Consider the following 22963-nt stretch of genomic DNA (forward strand, 5'->3'; position numbering starts at 1 on the left):
CCCGGCGGGGGGTCGGAGAATGACATCCCCGGTCTCTCATATTAAAAAAATAAATAAATTTAGAGTACCCAATTTTCTTTCCCCCCAATTAAGGAGCAATTTAGTGTGGTCAATCCACCTACCCTGCACATCTTTGGGTTGTGGGGGTGAGACCCACGCAGACACGGGAAGAATGTGCAAACTCCACACAGACAGTGACTTGGAACCGGGATCGAACCCGGGTCCTCGGCACCATGAGGCAACAGTGCTAGCCACTGCGCCACCCTGCAGCCCTGTCCTCTCACAGTCTTAGGAGAAGGTGACCAAAGCATTTTAGAATCCTTTAAGGAGTCAACTGGCAAAGGCTATATATTTGTATACTATTTCCACATTTGACCCACCGTACATTTGACCCATCAGTTTTTCAATGTTCTGAACAGCTGAATTGATCACAACTGTGTCAGTAACCAGTCACCTGTATATTTTTATTCAAACCAGCTTTTCATTATATGGAAGATAGCGTACAGCTGAGTATACAGCAAATATTCAAAGGTGGCATCGGAGTGTGGCGACTCTGCGCGAGCTCTCTCAAACATATCCTCTTCTTACATCTCCTATAACCGTACTAATCTCTTAAAACTTAATTCTAACACCAACACTATCACTAACCTCTTTCTTTGATGTTCCCTTTCAGGTTTGAAGATCCTCAGAGGCCCGTGGAATGGACCTGATGACCCGACCAACTTTTACAAGTGCACCACAGAAAGCATCCTATCTGGCTGCATCACAGCCTGGTATGGCAACTGCTCGGCCCAAGACCATAAGAAACTACAGGGTCATGAACACAGCCCAGTCCATCACACGAACCTGCCTCCCATCCATTGACTCTGTCTACACTTCCCGCTGTCTCAGGAAAGCAGGCAGCATAATCAAAGACTCGTCCCACCTGGCTTACTCCCTCTTCCATCGTAACTTGATTTGAAGCCTACTTCATTTGAAGCCTACTTATTTTCACAGTAACTTCATTTGAAGCCTACTTGTGACAATAAGCGATTTTCATTTCATTTCATTTTCATCAGGCAGGAGACACAAAAGTCTGAGAATACGCACTAACAGATTCAAAAACAGCTTTTTCCTTGCTGTTACCAGACTCCTAAACGACCCTCTTATGGACTGATCGGATTTCTTCACACATCTTCTCTAACGAGTAGCACTACACTCCGTATGCTTCACCAGATGCCTGCATCTATGTATTTACATTATATATTTTATGTTTGCCAAATTATGTATTCTCTTTGCATGTACGGAATGATCTGACTGAGCTGCAAGCAGAACAATACTTTGCATTGTACCTCGGTACACGTGACAATAAACAAATCCAAATATAATCAAATACAGCACACAACTCCAATGCAATTATCACACATGTAACAAGTTTCAAATTAGTACGATCGTCACATTAGACAAGACTTTTAAGTTGAATAGTGATGCCTGCAAGAATCTGATCAGTTTAATTCTCCCATCTGTCAGTAAAAACAAAGCACAATAATGTTCAGCTATCTGAAACAGTAAAGAAGAGAAAACTCAGGCGAAAGAGGCCATGAGCTGAACAATATTGTGCAATTTCAGAGATTAATGGATATTTAGGTACACATTCAATACTTAAAGCAGGGAGTTCTGAAGGCTTGAACTGCAAAAACAAAGCTCAGGGGTTTAGAACCATCCGCAAACTCATACATCAGATTGCAACGTAGCGGTTTTCATTCAGCATGCTATCTAGTGCTATAATGCAATAAAGCGCCAATGGGTTGAGTGCTAAGCTGCAAGAGAAAAATCTGCTCAACAAATAAAAATAAATTATTAATAAAAATGTGCGCCCCTGGAGTACGTAGTACAATGAGCATTTTAGGTGTTTGTGAGCCTGTTGCACCTCAAGGGGAAGTATTGATCAACAGTATCATACTCGGGTGCATAATATTCATAACGTTTTTAAATTAAGCCCAATTACTTGTTATATTCTCATCCTGTATCCAAGGTTGGTGCTAGTACGGAACAGAGAAGAAAACCTGTTTAAGCTTGCACAAAATCTTTCAGCATTGATTGTAGTGAGTAGATATATCAGCCATTTATGTCTACCTAATCACATCGCTAAAGGTTACAGGGCAAGCTAAATAGGTCTGAAGCCAGATCCCAGTCCATATTCTCAAGTTTCTGGTCATAGAATCATGCAATCTTACAGAATGGAAGGCAGCCATTTGGTTTACTGGTTCTATGAAAGAGCTGTCCAATTAAGTCTCTCATTCCAGATTCTCCCCCACTACCTTGCAAATTGGCCTCCAATATTTGTCCATTTGCAAGTTCTTATGGAATCTGCTTCCACCACATTGCCAGGCAGTGCACTCCAGATATTAATAATGTTGTGAAATTAATTCATTTTCTTCAATTATTGTAATTAACTTATTAAATCTACTGCATGTGGTTAGCATCCCACTTGCCAAAGGAAACACTGCTCCCTATTTGCTCAATCGAAGCACCTAATTTTTTGGAGTATATGTATCAGATGTCCACTTAGCCTACCTACTGTAATCTCTGGATTGAATTCCATTTGCCACTTCACCGCACACTCAACCAAACCACTGATATTTTTCTGGAGTCCACAGCAATCCTCTTCACAATCATCTACATGGACAATTCTTGTGTCATCGGCAATTTTTTCAATCATGCCTCCCACATTTAAGTCCAAATCTACTATATAAAACAAACAGCAAATGGACCCAGCATTGAACCCTGTCGAAGGGTACTGGAAACTGCTTTCCATTCTCAGAAACATCTATCGACCATTACCCTTTCCGTTTGGTGGCTGAGCCAATTTTGGATCCAACTTGCCACAATCCCCTGTATCCCATGGGCTTTTACTTTTCTGATCAGTCTGCGATGTGGGACCTTGTTAAATGCCATACTAAAATCCATGTAGACCACATCCATTCCACTACCCTCACCTATCTTCTTTGTTACTTCCTATTTGATCAAATTAGGAAGACAGAACCTTTCCCTGACAAAACCATGCTGACTAGCGGATCAATCCATGTCTTTCTAGGTGACAGTTTATCCTGGCTCTCAGGATTTATCCTAATAATTTGCCCAGCATCACAGTCAAACTGACCAGCCTATAATTATTTGGCCTGTCCCTCACAACCTTCTTTAATAATGGTACAAAGTTTGCAAACCTCAATCCTCTTCATCTAGTGAAGATTGAAAAATGATCTTCAGAGCATTCGCCAATTCCTCCCATCTTCCTTCAACACCCTGGGATACAATCAATCTGGCCCAGGTGATATATCACCTCTGAAGAGGTCAGTCCCTCCAGTACTTCCTGTCTCATTAAGCTGGTGTCTAATATGTCACATTCTTCCTCTTTAACTAGAATGTTAGCATCATCCCTCTCCTGAGTGAAGACAGAGACAAAGGCCTTGGGCCCATCGTGACTTTACCAGCCATCTAGCACCTACCTATCTAACCAGGGGCTGGTTTAGCACAGGGCTAACTAGCTGGCTTTTAAAGCAGACCAAGGCAGGCCAGCAGCACGGTTCAATTCCCGTACCAGCCTCCCTGAACAGGTGCCGGAATGTGGCGACTAGGGGTTTTTCACAGTAACTTCATTTGAAGGCTACGTGACAATAAGCGATTTTCATTTTTCATTTCATTTTTATTCTGATCCATTTTCCAGCATTTGGTCTGTAACTTTGTATGCTACGGGATTTCTTTTTTTTTTTACAATTAAGGGGCAAATTAGCATGGCCAATCCACCTACATCTTTGGGTTGTGGGGGTGAAATTCACGCAAACACAGTTGCTATGGCATTTCAAATGCTCATCTAAATGCTTCTTAAATGTTGTGAGAGCTCCCGTCTCCACCATCCTTTCAGGCTGTAAGATCCAGCTTCCACCATCCTCTGGGTGAAAAGGTTTTTCCTGAAATCCCCTCCAAATGTCCTCTGCTCCAAGGAAAACAACCCTAGCCTAACCAGCCTCTCTTCATATCTGAAATGCCCCAGCCCAGGCAACACCCTGGTGAATCTCCTCTGCACCCTTTCTAGTGCAATCACATCCTTCCCATAGTGTGGTGACCAGAACTGCACACAGTACCTCTAGTTGTGGCCCAACAAACATTTTATACAGCTCCATCATAACCTCCCTAACAATTGATTCACTTGCCTAATTATCTACCTCTACCTTAAAACTATTTAATGGCCCTCTTCCGCCTAAGGCAGAGACTTCCAAAGTCGCAAACCCTCAGAAATAAAAATTCTCCTCATCTCTATCCTAAAAGGGCAACCCTAATTTTAAACTAGTGCCCCCTAGTTCTGGACTCACTCATCTTTTCCACGTCCATCTTATCAGGACAGTTCCAGGATCTTATATAGTTAGACAAAGTCACCCTTCACTCTTCTCAACACCAGGGGGAACACGCCCAGCCTGTCTAACCTTTCCCCATCATCTATATCCCCTTGCCAATCTAGTTTAAACCCTCTCAACAACACAAGCAAACCTTCCGGCAAACATATTCGTCCCGGCCCTGTTCAGGTGTAGGCCGTCCAGCTTGTACAGATCCCACCTACCCCCAAACCATTCCCAATGCCTCAGAAATCTAATACCCTTTCCTCCTACACCAGCTTCCAGCCAGGTGTTCAATTCTTCCATCTTTATGCTCATGGGCACGTGTTCCAGCTGTAACAATTCTGTGATTCTGTGAGGATACTGCTACATTTAGAGATCCTGATACAAGGCTGAGGGGATGATGCTGTGTGGTTGGTTGACATAGGGGTATATGGATATGGCAATTGAGGGCAAGCCATGCAATTAACAGAAATTACCTTCCATTACAGCCTGCCTCAGCACTCCGGCTGACTGGCTGTTGATTAGCCAGAGTATCTTCTGGTCATCTCCTGCAAATGATGATGACAGGTATTTTCTGGAGCCTGAAGACTGGCAAGGCCCATTTTCAGGGCCAAGTTGTACAAAAGGCAACATACAACAATTTTGGACACCTTTAGTTTACATGACGATACTATGGCATTCCCTTTGGTCACCTCAAACATGTGGTCATTTGCTTCAGAATGTCAATAAGGTCCCAACTTAGATCTTGGCAGCAGCCTTCACTTAATTCCAGTTTTCAGATTGGCTTACTCATTGGGCAAGCAGTCATGCCCCGGCAGGACAGCCTTGGTCCCCCAACGGCCATCCATCCGGTCTTGGCGGCCCTTCAAAGAATGGCAGAATCACATCTTGCTGTCATTAATGCCTTACTGACGTGTTCAGGAACCACTAACCATTTCTCCCTTTGAAAAGAAAACTGATTTTCCTTTAAAATCATTACACGTTCGTCCTGTAGGGGAACTAGCTTAAAAGCACTGGCGACGGCGCCGTTACCGTTCTCCCCGAAAAAATACACCACAAACCCAGTGGTGGTGGCAACTCTGAAAATTTGGGGGCAGTGGAGACGACATAAGGGAGTGACGGGTGCCTCAGTGTGGTCCCCGATAAGGAACAACCATAGGTTCGTCCCGGGAAGGATAGATGGGGGATTTAAATCTTGGCAGCGAGCAGGAATTGCGAAATTGAAGGACTTGTTCTTAGACGGGACGTTCGCGAGTCTGGGAGCACTGACAGAAAAATATGGGTTGCCATCTGGGAATGCATTTCGCTATATGCAAGTGAGGGCATTTGTGAGGCAACAGGTGAGGGAATTTACGCAGCTCCCGGCGCAAGAGATCCAGGACAGAGTGATTTCGGGGGCATGGGTGGGTGATGGTAGGGTGTCAGATATATATAGGGAAATGAGAGACAAGGGGGAGACGATGGTAGAGGAGCTGAAGGGAAAATGGGAGGTGGAGCTGGGGAAGAGATTGAGGAGGGGCTGTGGGCAGATGCCCTAAGTAGGGTAAACTCTTCGTCCTCGTGTGCCAGGCTCAGCCTGATACAATTCAAGGTTCTACACAGGGCGCATATGACGGGAGCAAGGCTGAGTAGATTTTTTGGAGTGGAGGATAGGTGCGGGAGATGCGCGGGAAGCCCAGCGAACCACACCTACATGTTTTGGTCATGTCCGGTATTGCATGGGTTCTGGGTGGGTGTGGCAAAAGTGATCTCGAAGGTGGTGGGGGTCCGGGTCAAACCAAGCTGGGGGTTGGCTATATTTGGGGTTGCAGATGAGCGGGAGTGCAGGAGGCGAGAGAGGCCGACGTGTTGGCCTTTGCGTCCCTAGTAGCCCGGCGAAGGATTCTACTTATGTGGAAAGAAGCTAAGCCCCCGGGTGTGGAGGCCTGGATCAACGACATGGCAGGGTTTATAAAACTGGAGCGGATAAAATATGCATTAAGAGGTTCGGCTCAGGGGTTCACCGGTCGGTGGCAACCGTTCCTCGACTATCTCGCAGAGCAATAAGGGAAAATAGGAAAGGTAGCAGCAGCAACCCGGGGGGGGGGGGGGGGGGGGGAAGAGAGAGAGGGAGAGGGCTCATTGGGGTCTTCAGGGGTTTTATGTGTGTGTTTATATATTAGTTATTTATATTTGATTTCACAAAGTTACTATTTTAGTTATTATTTCTGTTGTTTCTTATTTTGTTGTTGGCAGTTGCCGTTAGTTAGCATATTATTTATTTAAAAAACGATCAATGTATATATTATTACAAAGTTGTAAAATGGGAAATTTTTGTTTGATCGAAAAACTTTAATAAAATATATATATTTTTTTTTTAATCATTACACGTTGATTTTAAAACAAAGTTTATTCACATGTTAAATAAAGCTCTGATGTTTGAGGCTGTAAATAATAACAAATTCATTAGTTTGTGCGGGCAATTAAAAAACACCCCAAGTGTGTTTGATAATCTGTGGTCGTGTTAAGAGGCAGATAAAACACAAGAGACACAAACCGTCAAACCAACAGTCATACCCAGCAAAGGCTGCAAAGTGATTAAAATGCAGGATAGTACAGTCAGAAATGATTCCCTTTAAACACTTGCTTGTGTAGCAGAGTATCGCGTTCATCATTTTGTATTAAGTGAAGTCGAGCTGTAATGATTGGATTCACTTTTAACAATCATAACTGATGTTTGCAAACCCATCTGCTGTGAAATAAAGCAGTCAAAAATTGACTTCTAACCTTCTTACCCCATAATCTGTTTGAAGTGCCTTTCAGAAGAGATTGACAAACAAATGAATGAATATCCAGTTAAAAGTCACAAGGATACCATTGCCGAGCTTCCAGGGTACGCTGTTCCATTGATAGATATTGAGCAAGGGCAGTTAACTCTGTGATTCAACATGATCTGCAATAGTCAAACCCTGTGCCATAGCAGACCTTAAATTTGTACTGTTGACATTATGGATAATCCAGACAGTCCATAAAAACGGTGCGACTGTGCTTTCCACAGGGAAACCAATGAATCACATGCCCAGCAAAAATAAGGCATTTGCAGCTTGCATCTTAACGTCAAATATTTAGCAGATTCTCCTGCAGTTGTTTGGATCAAACCCACGGCATTACAATTCAGGTCTGCAACCAGCTTAATTGTGACTGGGCAAACTGTCCTGTTGTTAACAAAATTTTCACGTGTGGCTTCAAGGGTGTACACGGTACAGTGCCTTGGATAATCACTATTTCTGCAAGCAGATTTCACCCATCATGTATCTGCACACGTGGATGTAACCTAAAATCAGATATGGACTAACCAGAGCCTGTCCGGCGTGATCAACTTCTACGAAAAGGGACTGCACAGTTCCTCTAAAGGCATAAAATAATGACTACAAAGAACAAAGAACAAAGAAATGTACAGCACAGGAACAGGCCCTTCGGCCCTCCAAGCCCGTGCCGACCATACTGCCCGACTAAACTACAATCTTCTACACTTCCTGGGTCCGTATCCTTCTATTCCCATCCTATTCATATATTTGTCAAGATGCCCCTTAAATGTCCCTATCGTCCCTGCTTCCACTACCTCCTTCGGTAGCGAGTTCCAGGCACCCACTACCCTCTGCGTAAAAAACTTGCCTCGTACATCTACTCTAAACCTTGCCCCTCTCACCTTAAACCTATGCCCCCTAGTAATTGACCCCTCTACCCTGGGGAAAAGCCTCTGACTATCCACTCTGTCTATGCCCCTCATAATTTTGTATACCTCTATCAGGTCGCCCCTCAACCTCCTTCGTTCCAGTGAGAACAAACCGAGTTTATTCAATCGCTCCTCATAGCTTATGCCCTCCATACCAGGCAACATTCTGGTAAATCTCTTCTGCACCCTCTCTAAAGCCTCCACATCCTTCTGGTAGTGTGGCGACCAGAATTGAACACTATACTCCAAGTGTGGCCTAACTAAGGTTCTATACAGCTGCAACATGACTTGCCAATTCTTATACTCAATGCCCCGGCCAATGAAGGCAAGCATGCCATATGCCTTCTTGACTACCTTCTCCACCTGTGTTGCCCCTTTCAATGACCTGTGGACCTGTACTCCTAGATCTCTTTGACTTTCAATACTCTTGAGGGTTCTACCATTCACTGTATATTCCCTACCTGCATTAGCCCTTCCAAAATGCATTACCTCACATTTGTCCGGATTAAACTCCATCTGCCATCTCTCCGCCCAAGTCTCCAGACAATCTAAATCCTGCTGTATCCTCAGACAGTCCTCATCGCTATCCGCAATTCCACCAACCTTTGTGTCGTCTGCAAACTTACTAATCAGACCAGTTACATTTTCCTCCAAATCATTTATATATACTACAAAGAGCAAAGGTCCCAGCACTGATCCCTGTGGAACACCACTGGTCACAGCCCTCCAATTAGAAAAGCATCCCTCCATTGCTACCCTCTGCCTTCTATGGCCTAGCCAGTTCTGTATCCACCTTGCCAGTTCACCCCTGATCCCGTGTGACTTCACCTTTTGTACTAGTCTACCATGAGGGACCTTGTCAAAGGCCTTACTGAAGTCCATATAGACAACATCTACTGCCCTACCTGCATCAATCATCTTAGTGACCTCCTCGAAAAACTCTATCAAGTTAGTGAGACTATTCCCAGGGCAAACGGGTGCAGGTAGCAGTGAAACTGAAAACTGAGCAAGATTGTTTTTTCCACTAATTTTCCCCACAATTTTACACAGAAATTGGTAAAACAACCAAACAATGTCAACAAAAAAACAAATTGAAGGACGAGGTCTTTGCCGCAGTGCTCTTGTGGCTGCTGTACATCTGGAGTCCAAGCGCATATACACCCATTTGTTATAGGGCATTACCAGCAGAGCTGTTAACACCACACAAATGTTTGGAGTGAAATTCATCACCAGCAAGCATGGCATATGTTGAATATTTATTTGTACATAGCAATTATGTCAATGAATCAAATGACATTAATTCCTTGAGAGTGGTATTGCCTGCATCTAAATACCTTTTTCAAAATCTTGAAGCTATTGCTGGAATGAGAATCAACTATTTACGTGGTTCAAACTTTCATTTACATGATATTCCCTACCAGAGTTGTTAATACCTGTGCCCAGATGTCTCCGCAATGCACTTCAGTGCAGGGCTTTCCATTTCAGTGTAATCCTTTCCCACCTTGATGACAGCAGCAATGAGAAACAAAGCAAGCAAATGAGAGAAATAAGCTTTCATACAAGAATTTATCTCACCTCCCAAACATTTAAAAAGCACTCCACTAACAATAAATTATCCTTTCATGTGTAATTACTGCCGTGTGGGTACTTATGTACATAGGCTTGCACCATTAACATGATAGTTGATGCACAGTACTGCACAATAATTGTGACAGATCAAAGGAATGCAAGCATTAAAACATTGCAGAAAAGGAATAACAGGTTACAAGAAAGCACATTTTACAATGGACTTACTGAATCTAATGGGTGGCACGGTGACACAGTGGTTAGCACTGCTGCCTCACGGTGCCGAGGTCCCAGGTTCGATCCCGGACCTGGGTCACTGTCCGTGTGGATGTGGGTCTCCCCCCCCACACAACCCAAAGATGTGCAGGGTAGGTGGATTGGCCACGCTAAATTGCCCCATAATTGGGTACTCTAAATTTTAAAAAAGACTTACTGAATCTAAACCTACGGTGTCATTGGACAAGTAGTTTTCCTGTTACAGTAACATGCTGGCATGAAAGATATGAACAGATCTGAAATAGATTGAATAGTCAATGGGAAGTTGGATCCATGTTGGTGCCTCTCACCCAGTCAAAACTTTTAAAAAGCATCAAGAAGCACTTGGCATCGGGGCGGCACGGTGGCGCAGTGGTTAGCACTGCTGCCTCACGGCACCACAGATCCGAGTTCGATCCTGGCCCGGGTCACTGTCCATGTGAATTTTGCACATTCTTCCAATGTCTGTGTGGGTCTCACCCCCACAACCCAAAGATATGTAGGGTAGGTGGATTGGCCACACTAAATTCCCCCCTAATTGGAAAAAATAATTTGAGTCCTCTAAAATTAAAAGAAAAGCACCTGTTGACAAAGATGAGCATCACACACTCCAGTGCAGTAGTGATGTAAAAATAATTTAACCTCTTAACCCCTTACGAACTGAATCTCCAAGTTATTTTTCCACAAATCACCTGGTGTATCTTTTACTCTTTAAATTGCATAACTTTCCCCCATCTGTACATCGGGAAGGTCAAACAAGGAGTGTAGTGGGAGATTACAACATGCATCTTGCAGTTCTGCTTACACAGCCATTGTTCAGCAGATCTATCTGGTGCAGAGATCAGCTAATCATATGAGGAAGCTTATCTTCCAATTCCCGCGTTTTACCTCTGATTTCCCAAAGGATCTATCCTTGGTCACCTCCTGTTCCTCATCTACATGCAGCCTCTCAGTGATGTTATCCAAAAATACATCAAATTCAAGTGTGCTGACGACACCACTACTGCTCTTGAACCCTTCGGTCTCACAGGTCACCCAACATCCAGGAGCACACTTGATCAAACAACATTGTGTGTAATTTCAAAGTGCTGATGAGGATCACATAGCCAGCTTTTTTTTTTAGGGCGGGGTGCAAATCCCACCAGCAAAACTAGGATTATGGGCACTCCAATCTCAAAGTCAAGTTAAAGGCCCCCACCCCCAAACATCAGGACCCCTGGCGGAAATGGGGAACACTTTCAACCCACAGAGGAGCAACCACCCCCTAACCCTAACCAGTGGAAGATTGGGGCTCCCCCCCTATTTACACCAAGCAAGCATCAGGGTGCCCCCCACCAACCCCCGACCCCCCCAAATGGGGCTAGAGAGAGGGCCCACCCCTGGCAATGCCAACCAGGTACTGCCAACTTGGCAATGCCAAAGGTGCTGGGGAATTGCCAAATTGGCACTGCCAGGATGCCAGGTCATGCCCCTCACCACCGCGCCTCCGGTGTGGTCACCACAACTGGTTTGGGGGTTTTTGAAAACCAGTAGTGATTCCTGCTGGAAGCAATGATGCTAAACCATATAGTGACAATAAAATGAATTCCCGTACCAGCCTCCTCAAACAGGTGCCAGAATGTGGCGACTAGGGGCTTTTCACAGTAACGTCATTTGACAATAAGCGATTTTCATTTCATTTCATGAATTCAAATTCATGGAAGTCAGATTCATGCCCAGAAAGATTACATCGCTGACAGGGGGCAGGCAAGATATCAAACTGAGATCTCACCGCTACAAATCCAGTAATGGCCCTCTCCCAAGATTTAGCGGCCAAAATGGAATTTGTATCCGGACCCCGAGAACCCTGCCCATCGTCTTTACCACAAGCTCCATTCCCTAGCCCCCAACCCCATCCCTTTCCATGAACACGGTCTTTAGACTGAACCACACCCGTTGCAACCTTGGTGTCCACTACAATTCCGAGGTGAGCTTCCAGCCCCCAGGTTTGCTCAGTCTTCCACCTCCATAATTCTGCCGCTCCACACTCAAACCCCTCATCTATATCTTTTGTAGTTCTAGTCACGACTGTTCCAACGGTCTCCGAGATGACTTTCCATCTTCCTCACTTTATAAACATGTACTTTCCTGTACATGCATTGGGTGCCTTTTGGGTGGTGGTGGTGTGTGTGTGTGTGTGTGTGTGTGTGTGTGTGTGTGTGTGTGTGTGGGTGTGTGGGTGTGTGGGTGTGTGGGTGTGTGGGTGTGTGGGTGTGTGGGTGTGTGGGTGTGTGGGTGTGTGGGTGTGTGGGTGTGTGGGTGGGTGTGTGGGTGGGTGGGGGCTGACTCGGCAGCTGGCGTTATTGTATTCTCTTTTTTCTGTTTAGATTTTGCCTTTGGTGTGCAGCTGATGTCCTCTTTACATTCCCGTCTGTTTTGTGTTTTCTTTCAGTGCACGCTACTGATTGAGGGGATGTGATGTTCTCTCTCCTTCTTTCATTGGACCCATGTCGATATCCTTTTCCCGTGGTTTGAGTTGCTTCTTAGCATTCTCCCGCCGATGTAGGTCTGATGCTGGGGCCAGGGGGCATAGCACTGCCTCGGCAGCTGGTGGCATTGTTAATTTGTTCTGGTTTTCGTCCTTGGTGTATGGCTGGGAGCTTTGTCGTCTTCCTGACTGTTTTGCTTCGGTGGTTGTTCTGAATTTGCTTTTGTTTATCATGTGCCAGACCTGTTCTGGACTGAACTGTGCCCCTCTTGGCAGGGTTAGAATAGTTTTCTCTCTCTCCTCCGCCATGCTGTGTGTTGGAGCGGCCTTTCCCGGTGGGATGGGCTGGTAGGCCTTTCAACTGGTGTAGGTTGGGGGTGAAGAAAGTGTGTATGTTCTGGGTGCCGTGATTGGTGTCCTCATTGTATTGTCTTTTTTATTTTGATACAGTCAATAAACTAAAATATTTGCAAGTTGTTTGTGCCGCTTGCTGGTGCTGGTGGCTGCTTTTGCTGTTTCCTTACTTTTGTGTAGCTGGAAAGAAGGACAATCTTTTCTAAGATATCTGGGTCTTCGAACATCGGGGGGGGCGTATGAATCCAGAAGGCAATCCTGTTTGAAGCAAGACGACGCTGTGGGACCTGGTGCGTGACACTGATCCGTACGAGCCACCTGATGATGCCATTGAAGAAATGCTTTCGGAGATTGCTGATGCTTTTGCTGTTGGAGGGGTGAGTGCTGCATGTAACCGGCACCTCATCGCGTATTAAACACACTGTACATCAAGGATGTTCAACTGCACCTTAAACACCAGTGGAATATGTGGATGCCAGGATTTGGTTCTGGTGAGATTGGGCTCCTTGGCAGCAGGCCTCGGGTTGGCCTTGAGTGCTCCCTCCTCCCTGATAGTGCCCGTAGGTCCCTGGGGGTGCCCATGGAACGGAGGGACAGTTGGAGTGAGCTCCAGGGTCCTCTAAGCCACCTGGCTTGGCCAGTTCTGGTGGCTCCACATTGACTACCATCACTGAGGGTGGTGTAGACAGTGACTGGGCCATGCCCTGCAGTGCCTCGGCAATGTCCACCTGCATCTGGGACATGTCCCTCAGCGACTGGGACATGACGTTGTGACTGGGACATGACGTTGAGGCCCTCAGCCATGGTTGTGACCGACTGAGCCATGCCTTGGGCACTACCACTTAAGTCGCTGACTTCGTGCTCCAGGTTTTCCACTGCAGTCGCCACCCTAGCAGTGCTGGCCTTAATGTCACCCATCGGCAACATCATCTCCAGCACCCATAGTCTTTGGGACTTCTCCAATCGGATATGCACTCGCTGGAATGTCGCTGGCATCCCCTCATGAATGTCACGGCTGTGTACTATCATCTGCAGCAGCTCTGGGAGAACCTCGTCCAGAGGCTCAGCATTTAACTGGGAGCTAGCTGAGTCCTGGGATCCAGCAGACTGCAACTGCTGTCTTCCTTGGATATTCTTGCCTCCACCTGATGTGCATCAGCAAGTGTGGTGCTCACCAGATCGTTCCCCAGAAGCCAGTCCAACAGTGTCACCCACCAAGGTGCGCATTGATAGTGGTCTCCTTTGAGCTCTCCGAAGGGGTGGGGGGGAAACTTCAAATGGCCTGTCCCTGTCAAATGGAGATCCAGCGAGAGAATGGACATATGGTCAGTGAGAGGGAAGAATCATTTTGTCACGAACAAGTGACTTGAGACAGTGCCATTAAATACGGGCTGTGATCTTGTCAACGCGGCCATCGAGAAACAACCCGCCAATGCGCCCAAAAAGGCACTTAGAAATTCTTCCGATAAATCGCGCCCAATAGTGTCCAAAAAGAAAGCAGCTATTTTCAGACTTTGCTAAACCTGAAGACTATTTCCCAGATGTGGCCACCTTAACCTGCTTGTGGTAATTATTTGCTGGATTTAAAATTGGATGTTGTTTGGGAAATGAGATGTGTCGGAGTCAGGTAAACATAGGTTTGGAGACCAAGGGATAGTTTCATGTAAAATTGAGAGAGTATAGTCATCAGTATAGTTATAATAATAATCTTTTTAAGTGCATAATAGTCCTTCTTGTGTGTTTTTGTGTTTCTTTAAGTTAAGAAATGTTCTTTATTAATTGTTCACACAAGGACATGTTGCTCACTGGGTTGTACACAATTCCTCATTATACCAAAAAACACCTCACACCACTACCCTTTTGGGTTTTGGAACACCCTCGCATGGTTTGTAACAACTGACAGAGCAAATAAACAAAGAAACAGAATAAACATATTGTAAAAGCGATTCTAATAATGAGATCCCATGTTTTCACACTGGCAATTGTTACTTAAAATAATAGTTAAAATAATAGTTCATGTGAGGCCTCACTAACCAATAGAGAAACTAAGCAGGTAATGATGGAAGCCATAATTATACGCCCACTTTTATGGTAAAGCTGCTTGTAATGTGGACAAGATCACACATCACAAGGGCTCATAATAAAAATGTAGTCATCAGATTCAATATAATCTGTTTAAATATTAAACCATTCCCAAATTTTGTTCATATTCACCTGCTATCCAGATTGGTTCAATGTTGGTCTTACTTGGGAATAAAGTTAATTGTCTGTAATAACAATGAAAAAAAACACTTACAAGTTGCGTACAGTTCTGGTCACCGCATTATAGGAAGGACGTGGAGGCTTTGGAGCGGGTGCAGAGGAGGTTTACCAGGATGTTGCCTGGTATGGAGGGAAAATCTTATGAGGAAAAGCTGATGGACTAGAGGTTGTTTTCGTTGGAGAGAAGAAGGTTAAGAGGAGACTTAATAGAGGCATACAAAATGATCAGGGGGTTAGATAGGGTGGACAGTGAGAGCCTTCTCCCGCGGATGGAAATGGCTGGCACGAGGGGACATAGCTTTAAACTGAGGGGTAATAGATATAGGACAGAGGTCAGAGGTAGGTTCTTTACGCAAAGAGTGGTGAGGCCGTGGAATGCCCTACCTGCAACAGTAGTGAACTCGCCAACATTGAGGGCATTTAAAGGTTTATTGGATAAGCATATGGATGATAATGGCATAGTGTAGGTTAGATGGCTTTTGGTTCGGTGCAACATCGTGGGCCGAAGGGCCTGTACTGCGCTGTATCGTTCTATGTTCTCTTAACTGCTACTGCATAGTTTATTTGTTGTTACTGTTCCTTCCTTACAGCTGTTCCTATGAATTCAGTGCTCCCGTGACACAGCTCACATGACAGATGGTACGGAGTAATCAGTCTAACACAATTAATGAGTCATCATTGGTTTAGGAAATTCACGTCAAGTGTCAAAGTCTGCACAATGTGCAATATTTCATTTTCTAGGCAAACTTCCACGTGCAAGCATATATTTTACTTAAGCTACTGTCTTTCATTTCCATGACTGGACTGTTATAATTCAGGTTTCTCCCAACTCCTCACAGCCGAGATGTAATTCCTGTAAGCAAGCCGGTCCCTTCTGATGATCTGAAATTTACATGTGTGCGCACTTTGGAAGGGAGTGACAAGCTACAGAATTAACAATGATATCGCTACGGAAGTAGTTTGCACAGGAGGTTGCATGGAAAATGTGAACTTGTTCACTTTGGTAGAAAAAACAGAAACTGGAGACAGGTTGCAGAACTCTGAGGCGGGGTATTGGCTCAAGAGTGCCTTGATGCATGAATCACAAAAAAAATAGTATGCAGGTACAGCAAGTGATTAGGAAGGCAAATGGAATGTTGGTATTTATTGCAAGGGGAACAGAATGTGAAAGTAGGAAAGTTATATTACAGCTGTACAGGAAATTGGTGAGACAACATCTGGAGTACTGTGCACAGTTTTAGTCTCCTTATTTGAAAAAGGATACAATTGCATTGCAGTGCAGGGGAGGCTCACTTGACTCATTCCTGGAATGACAGGCTTTTCTGAAGAAATGTTGAACAGCTTGGATCTATGCCCATTGGAGTTTAGAAGAATGAGAGGTGACCTGATAGAAACATATGATCCGGAGGGGACTTGATAAGGTGGTTACGGATAGGATGTTTCGTCTTGGGGGAGAAACTAGAACTAGTAAACACAATTTACGAATAAGAGTCTCCCTTTGAAGATTAAGAAAATAGTGTGTCTCAGAGGGTTTACTCTGCAAAATTCTCTTCCTCTTGGAAGGTTAGGTCACTAAATTTATTCAAGGCAGAGTCAGAATACCCTTCACTTGCCTGGATGAGTACAGCTCCAACAACACTCAAGAAGCTCAACATCATCAAGGACAAAGCAAAGCAGTCCACTTGATCAGCACTCTTCCAATACCGGAAACAATCATTCCATCCACCACCTACACAGAATGACAGTAGTGTGCACCATCTAGCACGGCAACAACTCACCAAGGCTCCTTAGGCAGCACCTTCCAAACCTTATGATCTTTCCCATTAAGGACAAGTACAGCAAATGCATGGGAACACCAACACCTGTAAGTTCTCTTCCAAGGTACACACCATCCTGACTTTACTGTCGATGGGTCAAAACCCTGGAACTCCCTAGTAGTACTGTGCATGTACCTACACTACATGGACTACACTGGTTCAAGGAGGGCACTGCCTTCTCAATGGTAGTTATAGATGGGCAATAAATGCTGGCCTAGCCAGTGATGCTCGCATCCTGTGAAAGAAAAAAATTTTTTTTTGAAAATGTGCGATTGTACAGAAAGAAAATAAATATGAAAAGATAGTTCTAGAATTTTTTAAAGTTTCCACGTTGGAGGGGGTGTTGGCCATGGGGTTGGAGGGGGGGGGGTCATCTCGCCAATTTATGGGAAGATTCTGGAGAAGAATAGAGCATCGTTGGACGGTGTTAAGGCCAAGTGGGAGGAGAAGTTGGGGGTGGCACTGGTGGAGGGGTCTTGGTGTGAGGTGCTGCGGAGGGTGAACACCTCAACCTCATGCGTGAGACTAGGGTTAATGCAGTTAAGGTGGTGCACAGGGTACACCTGATGAGGTCAAGGTTGAGCCAGTTGTCTGAGGGAGCGGAGGATACTTGCAAGCGGTGTGAGAGGGCCCGGCCAACCATGTACATATATTCTGGTCCTGCCCAAAGTTGGATAAAGTTTGGACATCTTTATCAGCAACATGTCAGAGATCTTGCACTTGGACTTGGAGCCCAGTCCCCTGGGGGCCATATTTGGGGTGTCGGAACTGCAGGCCTGGGAGGGGGGGGGGTTTAGCTTTCACTTCACTGATTGCTCGCAGGCTGGTCTTGTTGGAGTGGAGGTCAGCCTTCCCACCCTGTGCCTCAGTGTACCTGGGGGACCTGATGGAGCTCCTGCATCTTGAGACGGTGAAGTACACCTTAAGGGGGGTGAGGGGAGCGATTGAAGAGTTCCATAAGAGATGGGGGTCTGTTGATTCTTCCCTATAAAGAGTTGGTTACTGTCAGCTCCTGGTACCCAATTAATTTTTTCCAATTAAGGGGCAAATTAGGGTGGCCAATCCACCTACTCTGCACATCTTTGGTTCGTGGGGGTGAGACCCACGCAAACACGAGGAGAATGTGCAAACTCCACACGGACAGTGACCCAGGGCCAGGCTCGAACCTGGGACCTCGGCGCGTGAGATGGCAGTGCTAACCACTGCACCACCGTGCTGCCCTTTCTTCTCAAAGTTGATAGTCAGATAATTTTCTAGCGCATTCAAACTTCGAAATGCAATATTTATTCACAACATAAGCTGACGCTGCAGTGTAGTACTGAGAGAGTGCTAAACAACAAACTAAAGATGAGTAACCACATCTGAGCCTTTTTTAAAGGGTTTTAATGTCACAGGTGCTATTATTTAGACCTTCCTCATTTTCAAAAGATCCTGATGAATCAGCCATGATAATGACTGTCTACCTCCTCACTCTGAAAACATTAACAAATTAAATGTGTGCCTCAAAGCTAAACAATTCCAAATGTCTGCTGGGTTGTTATTGGAGTTTATAGATTAAATGCCTATGATCTTCTCTAGAAACCATTGACAACTGGAGTTCAAAAGCTTCTAGAACATGGGTCAGGCAACCTAGTTGTGGGCTTCAAAATAGCTACAGTAAACTTCTTGCTAGAAATATGACTGAGCAAGATCCATTGTATATTCACAATATACTGGTCAATCTTAAATTTCATATTGAAAGAAATATGCAGTTTGAAGCAGGCATTCTGCGTCATCACACTTTTCATACAACAGTTCAGATTGTTACAAATGGGGCTCAACTACACTCTCAAGTTCTACTTTAGAAAACAATCATTTTTAAGAGGTTTTCTGGTGGTTTGTTGGCTGTTATGAAGCAGCACTGGTAAATTTCAGTGATATGCTGCCTGGGCAACCTCTTCACAGTAGAATGTTAGAAATTGGAAAGATGACGAACGTTCAAATGATCAAATTAGAATTCAAGTTCTAATGATTGGACTTCCAGGTGCAAATAAACAGCAAAAAAAAATAATTTTTAGCTTTCACAATTTTGCACATGGTATTAATTTTCACACAAAAAAAATTAGTGGGGGGCGGAAAGTAGTTAGCACTGCTGCCTCACGGTGCTGAGGACCTGGGTTCGATCCCGGCCCCGTGTCACTGTCCAGGTGGTGTTTGCACATTCTCCCCGTGTATGCGTGGGTCTCACCCCCACAACCCAAAAAGATGAGTAAGGCATGTGGATTGGCCACGCTAAATTGCCCTTTAATTGGAAAAAAAAGAATTGGGTACTCTAAATTTATTATTTTTTAAATATAGTAACTGGAAATGTGCCTAATGGGCGTTACAGTACAGAATCCAATCATTTAGCCCATCAGTTCCATATCAGTGTCTCTCTTCACATTTACTGCTTTTTCTAATCCAACACTACTGCATGCTTTCCATATTAATTCATACTCATATTCAAGAGGCTGGTTTAGCACAGTGGGCTAAGACAGCTGGCTTGTAATGCAGAACAAGACCAGCAGCGCGGGTTCAATTCCTATTACAGCCTCCCTGAACAGGCGCCGGAATGTGGCGACGAGGGGCTTTTCAGAGTAACTTCATTGAAGCCTACTTGTGACAATGAGAGGTCATTATTATTATTATTCCTCTTTCTCAAATGACTACCTTATTCTTTTTCAATAAAAGTTGAGCTCTGGTGCAAAAGTCTACGGCAGCCTATTCCATATATGGCCCATCTTTCATGTATATAAGATTCACCCAACTCTTTCAATAATTTTCTTTCGATACACTTTAGTAACCCTCAGGTTGACAGGTGGAAACCATTGATCAATATTTACCTCATCATAATGTTTCGTAATCTTCTGATTTCAATCAGGTCAGAGACTGAAAAATCCTGCGGCAAGTAACTCAGCTCCCGACTCTCCAAAGCCTGTCCAACAACTACAAGATACAAGTCAGAAGTGTCATGCAATACTCTCCCCTAACCTGTATAAGTGCACCTCCAACAACACAAAGGGCTCAACACCAACCAGGACAAAGCAGCCCATTTGATTGGAACCCCATCCACAAATATTCAATCCTTCCACCACTGATGCACAGTGGCAGCAGCATGTACATGCAATGCAGGAACTCACCAAGGTTCCTTACGTAGCACCTTCCAATCCCATGTCCACTACCAACTTCAAGTACAAAGACAGCAGACACACAGCAACACCATCACCTGGAAATTGCTTTGCAAAAGGGGCAGCACGGTGGCTCAGTGGTTTGTGCTGCTGCATCACGGCACCGAGGTCCCAGGTTCGATCCCGGCTCTGGGACACTGTCCGTGTGGAGTTTGCACATTCTCCCGGTGTTTGCATGGGTTTCGCCCCCCACAACCCAAAGATGTGCAGGCTAGGTGGATTGGCCACGCTTAATTGGAAAAAATATTTGGGTGCTCTAAATTTATTTAAAAAAAAGAAATTGCTCTCCAAGTCACTCACCATCCTGATTAAAAATATATCACTGTACTTTCATTGTCCCCAGATCAAAATCCTGGAACTCCCTCCAAGCTGGCAGCTCACCACCACCTTCTCAAAGGGTAGTTAGGGATGTGAATGTTGGCCTAGACAGCAAAGCCCATATCATGTAAATGAATTTTAAAAAGCTCATCTATAACCATCCCAGCTCTAGTGAAATAAGCACTCGCGTAACTAGTATTCTTCATTCCTAACTCACTTATTCAAATCTTGAGCCACAATTCCAAAACTAAAATGATTTGTGAGAAACAAAATGGTCCATTCAGATTGGTCCAAAGATAAACAACATATTCCTTTGAATGGAAATCCTATTAGAATAAAAAGAATGGTTTAACATTCGATAGAGCAAGTCAAAGCCACATCAAGTAAATTGAGGAAATGGTTAAAAGATCAAAGAAAAACAGAATTGTTAGGAAAATGTACTTGGAGCCCGATTTAACCTTTCACTTCCCTCAACTGTAAAACTAAGTTTTGTTGCAAATTAAAAAGAAAAACTTGCATTTATATAGTGCATCTCCCACCCACTGGACATCTCAAAGTGCTTTGCAGCCAATTAAGTACTTTTTTGGTATGTCGTCACTGTTGTAATATAGGAAACGTGACAAAGCTAACTTGCACTCGACGAACCTCCACAAACGGTAGTGTGACATCAACCAAATAACTTGTTTTCTGTGATTGATTGAGACAATTATTCGTCAATACACATGGGATAACTCTTCTGTTCTTCTTCAAATTAATGTCATGGGGTATTTTATATCCACCCAAGCAGACCTCTATTTAAACAACTCATCAAATGATGGCATCTCTGACAGTGCAGAGTGCAGTGCTACTTAAGTACTTCATTAAATTGGAAGCCTTGATTTTTGTCCTCAAGCCTTGAAGTGGGCAGAGCCAGGGAGAGAAATCATGGCCCCCAGTGCTTCTCCTGTTTTGGGGCCTGTGCAACTGAACTTTCAGGAGGCCAGGTTGAATGGTTCAAAAATGCATTGCTTCATGATCAGCAAATCAGAAAAGTTTGCTGATTACTGCTCCTCACTACAACTTTTAAATATCAACTATTCATCACACCTTCATCTTTTTAAGGGTTTTATATGTGTATTGGAAAACATTAGAAATAAGGTATAGTTTTAAGTGTGTTTAATGTTCTTGTACCTGGAAGGGTACAACTTATAGTTAGATTCATGTTAAACAAATGTGTTTGTATGTGGGGGGTTGGTTAAATTCCTACTGCATTTCTATTGATCTCGAAGAGAGCTGTGGCATGAAGGACAAATAAACCAACAGTGATTGCTTAGCAACTGGGGCCTTGTAAGGTAGAGAAGCTTTTAAGTTTTAGTTCAGCTAATTTGATTGTAGTTGGAGATAGGTCATGAAAGAGAAGGCAGCTCTCACAGATCTGCTGGAGAAGCAGTTGGTTAAGAAGGCCAGAGGGGGAACATCTCTCTCAGCATTGCTGGGAGAAAAACCATACCATGGAGTAATGCTTAAGAAAACAAGTGCAGAGATTTGAAGAGCAGCTAGTTAAGGAAACCTAGAGAAATTAAGAGAAATTTCCAAGATGTCTGAGGTTCAAGGTACTAGCACAGTGAACTGTTCAGTAAAGGCAGGCAGAGCTGAGGAGAAGACGAAGACGCCATAAAGATACCTGAAGTGATTTTCAGGTTTGTGAGATTTTGCGACAACCTGTGGAGTGAGTGTTGATATAATAACTATCAAAATTGTGGCTGGATCTCAGAGTTTGTGTAAAAGCAGTTAAGACAAAAGAAACCTAAAAGGGTTTGATGTGAAATCCTGGACTGCATTCCCTGTTAAAAGTGGAGCAGAAGCTTTGTTTGAGAGTGTCACTTGGAAAACCTGGTCCGGATTTCAGAATGAAAACCATTAAGGGAAAGCATATTTATGAAAGATGATTTTAAAGCATGTTTTTGGGAGTGGAGTTTGGAAACTCTCAGTGTGAAAATCATCTGGGTAATTCTGAGGAGAAAAAACACAGACATTAACTTGGGTTCAGAGCAGAGTGAGTGTATTTGACCAGAGCCAAACTGTGTGCTTAAAAGAGACTGTGTTAATGAGACCATTGTAGGTTAACGCGTACTTTGTAATCCATATTAATCTTTAAATCTGTGCATATTTGTTAAACTAAGGGGGGGTGGAGTATTTATAATAATCCAACTTTTCATGTTTAATACATGTTTTTGTCCTTGTTAAAACAAATTAGCGGTCCCGTGACTCTTCCTCCACTGTTTATTGTTTTAAAAAGGTAAAAGTTACAATCTTTTAAGCCAGGTTTGCGTTTTGGAATCTTCCGATCCAGTTATATCAACTGGGATGGTAACACAATGTAAAAAATACCTCAAAATGCACCACAATACAGTGAGATATCAGGTAAGTAGACAAAAGACAAGATTGAAGATAATGGAAAAGACTCGAGAATCATGTGCGGTATAAAACTGGTTACTGATGCACTATGATCCACAATGAAATTACTACATTTATAAAAACAATTTAAATCTGTAACTAATCTCCTCCTGCTGACCCCTCTAACCTGTTCCCCAACCCCCGCCAAACCTTTCCCTCTCCAATCTTCCCCCAAAACCAACTACCCTGAA

General features: G+C 44.0%; 1 protein-coding gene across 5 annotated transcripts in view; it reads right to left on the reverse strand.

Annotated features, from left to right (window-relative positions):
* Nucleotides 1–22963, reverse strand: part of peak1 (pseudopodium-enriched atypical kinase 1) — a 281748-nt gene that overhangs the window by 92084 nt on the left and 166701 nt on the right. Inside the window, exon 1 of one of the 5 annotated variants that reach the window (XM_072492774.1) lies at nt 9525–9603. The exons of the other annotated variants lie outside the window; for them this stretch is intronic. The gene's annotated coding sequence lies outside the window, so the exon portion shown is untranslated. Of the gene's footprint in view, nt 1–9524; nt 9604–22963 lie in introns of those variants that run through there. 5 annotated transcript variants of the gene reach the window in all.

The sequence above is a fragment of the Scyliorhinus torazame genome, chromosome 30, assembly GCF_047496885.1.
Source record: "Scyliorhinus torazame isolate Kashiwa2021f chromosome 30, sScyTor2.1, whole genome shotgun sequence".
Taxonomy (NCBI): Eukaryota; Metazoa; Chordata; class Chondrichthyes; order Carcharhiniformes; family Scyliorhinidae; genus Scyliorhinus; species Scyliorhinus torazame.